This window comes from Pteropus alecto, unplaced genomic scaffold (assembly GCF_000325575.1).
Source record: "Pteropus alecto unplaced genomic scaffold, ASM32557v1 scaffold24, whole genome shotgun sequence".
Taxonomy (NCBI): Eukaryota; Metazoa; Chordata; class Mammalia; order Chiroptera; family Pteropodidae; genus Pteropus; species Pteropus alecto.
This window is the reverse complement of record NW_006439192.1, coordinates 24679744-24684042: the sequence shown is the minus strand read 5'-3', so window position 1 is coordinate 24684042 and position 4299 is coordinate 24679744.

The window sequence follows — 4299 nt, the reverse complement described above, 5'->3', positions numbered from 1 at the left end:
TTACCATTTTTTTAAAGAGAAAAAAGCATAAACCTATAAGTTACAAGGAATATATATTTTTTAATTTAGTAGACAATAATTTGCACTACATATAGATTGTTGTAACTAAAATTCTCACTGGACCTTTATGAGAATTCTCTTTTCTTCAAACTCTTGCCACTACTTGCACCTGTTAGTCTTTTAAAATTTTCCCAAAACTTAAATGATATCTTCATTTAAGTTGCTTTTCTTAGTCTTGGTTTGCTCTGTCAGTTGCTATTCATACCTTTTGTCTATTTTTCTATTGACTATTTTTTTCGATGTTGATTTTAGATGTTCTACTGTTTTATGAAAACCAATTATTTTATGCTTATTTGTATTGCAGATATCTCAATTCTTGGTTTGTCTCCCCCCCGCCCCGTTTTATATATTTAAACTCCTAGTTTTTTTTAATGTAGCACAGTTTATCAATCTTTTCATCAGAGTTTATATTTCTTTATTCCATTTAAGAAATATTTCCCTATAAGGAAGTTATAAAGATATGCTCCTGTGTTATCTTTTCTACTAATTTTACCGGTTGGCTTTTAACATTTTAATCCTTAGTTGACCAGGAATTGATTTTTGTGCTTGGTATGAACCAGGAACTAATTTCATCTTTTACCATATACAAATGACTACCTTTCTTAGTATAACAGAGAATATCTTTTCCAACTTTCTATTATATATCACACTTTCATATCTGAATTAATCTGCTCCAGGCTCTAAGTTCTGTTCCATTGTTCATGATATTTTTTACCTAAAATACATAGAAAAGCAGAAATAGTGGCTATTGTAACCATACAAGGTTAGACTCCCTGTGGATACATGGAATTACATTGGTCTTTTTCTATCGCCCTCCTGATAAGATTTAGGTTGAAAGGATAATAAATAAAAATTGCAGGATTCCTGACTTTTGCCTGCAGAAAGAGACTAAAGAACATTTGAGAAGAATCACAGAGCAGCTGAGCTCAGGTATGGCATACAAACCTGGTTCTATAAACCTGGACTTTTAAAAAAACTGCAATTTGAGTACCAGTCTCTCAGCTTCCCAATGTGTCCACCCATTTTGGATGTTATAGTGAGACAGATACTATGGATTATATCTCTCAGATTTTGGAGGCAGCACTTCAGCAATACCAAGCTGCCTAGAAAAGAAACCACTGCAAGGTAACACAGACTATGAGACACCTAATAATTGACCTCAAACTAATAAAGACCATTTTCTAAGGGCTCGGTGGAGAAATATTGGATGAGTTTGTTCATAAGTCTATGAGGGAAGTCAAGAATGAATAATAGTCTCTTCTTTATGACTAAACAGTATTTAGTTGGAGTACCAATCTAATCTTGAGGCAGAATATTCCAAAACAACCTCCAGGAAGAATAAGAAAAAATCTCTTGGTACTGGATTGTTAGGTCAAGTTGGGATGCTGCAGCATATCAGCTCCTCAGCTCCTGTGGGGTTGGTTCTGGGCTTCCAGTCCTTCTTACTGCAGAGCTCAGCAGCTCCTCATGTCCCAAAGCCGAATGCTAGGACCCCAGATTGCTCACCCTACTCAGGGTGATTTAGCTAATTCCACTTGGATTCTGCCCTAGGCTCCTAGGCGCCTCAGAGCCATCTCTTTCCATCCACTGTTAACACCAGTTTGAGTTTCAATAGGCCCTATCATCTTGCTAATCCCCACCCCTCACCCTCCCACCCCCTCCTCAGCTTCCTCTGGTCCAGAAGCCTCAATCCCACTATTTATGAGCAAATGTGCCAACCACTGGTTTGCTCTTTTAAGAACTGAATCAGACTACAGTGCACAACATTCAGTGAGGCTGCCAATGAGCTAGAAAATTACCATGGTTCTTTATTATAATTATTATTACATTAACATGAGAAGAGCAGGAAGTCTAAGGAAGGTTGAATAATTTGCCTAAAGTTACAAAAAGTAAACTCACCAAATGCAGAGTCAGGATTTGAACCCAGGTTTCCTGGACTACAGATGTTGTGCTCCTTCCCTTGTGCCTTTTCACCTACCATGTGGTATATCCTTAAATCCCTCATTTCTGTATTCAATCTGCAGGCTGAGTCATCTTATTGCATCATTTCAGGCACCTCAGTGTCAAGTGTGTAACAAATTTTGACAAATCTCTTTCAGCCACGCCCATCCTATGTCCCATCCTGCCCTGACCAGAGTCGGGGTGGTATCCTTCACCCTCTCCTCAACTCTGCCTTATTGATAAATCCTCGAGTATTACAAAAACTGGGAAATTAATAGTTTTCTCTATTTTACAACATTTCTATTTCTAGTCCTTCCTATTTTCAGTTGATAAAAGCTACCAATTCCGAGATGCCACTTTATTATTGGAGAATATTAAACTCTAAAAAAAAGTATAAAAAACTTGATTTAAGTTGTAAATTGTTTTCATTAGCTTTAATTTATAAAATATGCCTGAAAGTCAGAAAATGTTCAGAGAACACAGGTGATATGCTCTGGTACCAACACTCAGAGAAAGTTACACTTCCTCAGCTAAGCTGATGCTTAAGTCATTTAAAGTCTTGAAGTTCAAATATAAAATTTTTACTGCACAGAGACATCAACATGGTGTTTACAGGGTACAATAGGAAAGTAATGAGTGATACTTTATATGAGCAAATACCTTTTTATGGTCTAGTAACAATTCTGTACTTGAACTAGGAGTTATTCACATTATCTTCTAAATGGAGCATTGTTCAGAAGCACTGGACTGTAATATTATGTATTACATTACCAGTAGAATAAAGTGTTAAAGGAGTTGAACTATTTTTTAATGATAGCTGGAGAGATACGATGAGATCAATAAGTTTGGCACATAAGAGACAAGGAGTAGGTAAAGAGTTTCACCCCTTCTGATTACTGACCAGGGAACATAAAGAAAATTAATGTTTTAATTAGGGCCAAATGATAATTTAATTGGGTGCAAATAAGTCACACCACCAGAAATCAGGATAGAGGGTGGTATAGTTTTCATGGTCTGTTTTGACAAGAACAGAGCTACATTAAGGTTTACTGGACCAGAGGACTCCGCTGGACAAAGAGAGAGAGGATGTTGGTTTGGACTAAATGGAAGCATAAGACTCCAGCAAGGTCCCAGGAAGCCCTCCGGGTAGGCAGAGAAGTTCTATAATCATCATCACAGAAGCAAACATCCAGTAATTTAGCTAGTGTATGCAGTAAAGTAATAATAAGGCAGCTTTTGAGGCACGAGGACATTCAGTATTCTCAAGAGATAGGATGGATACCAGAATTAGGGCTGTGCTCATGTTTTGAGATCACACCTGGTTAGTGGGACTGGGTTTCTAACGTGTTCATTATTATTTCAAGGACTGGCCAGCCTGAGTCATTAAGTAACAGAGCCTATTTATTTGCTTCAGCCTGCTGCAGATCATGAATAATAAACTTAGTACATCCATATTCATGGTAATTCTTCCTGTCCACCTCTTATTTACCAGTTATATCTTATTTACTTTTGTTTTCCTCACAGTACCTAGATACATGCTTACTTTGAGCTTTTATTAAATGTTTAGTGATATTCTTCTTTGGAAACTAACCTGTAAGATGGGGAAGAATATTGTTTTAGCTGCTCATAACAGATTCTCTTAGAGAGAATGATGACTGTATTAGGTAAATGTCTGGGAGATTTAGAGGAGGAAAGTAAGATTCTTTAGTCATAGACATTGTAAATAAAAAAAAGAAGAAGAAGGTCTATCATCCTCAAGCAATTACTAGGCATTAGGTGCTAAGTTAAAGCCTGAGAGGATAGAAAAAGGGATTGAGGAAACAGGTAGAGAGCTGAGAAGCAAAGGGAAAGTAAGGTCAACCAAAGAGACAGTCCCAGTGGTTGGGACATCAACAACAGGACGCTTTGATTTGCCCATGTTATTGGGAATCTTATTTGAGTCTCTGAATCATTAGGCTTTGTGTTCGCTATAGTTTAGGCGTAACAGAATTTGAGTGCTGTCCATAATGAGGCAAAGCAGGAAGAGAAACATACTCTTGGAACACTAATATGAACCCTAAATTTAACTAACTCAGAAGAACCACTTATTGATGAGGCTTGGGATTCAGAATGATGCGATACCAATAACAGCCAGCATTGTCTCCCTCTGCTGATGGGGAGAGAGACATCAATCTGCTTAATGTAAATTTAAAGGATTTGTTAATTTTACAAGATTTTCAGTTCCAGACCATAAGGACAAAAAAGAAATTTTCTACATAGCTTATCTTCCCAATTTGTAATTCGATATGAATCTGGCAT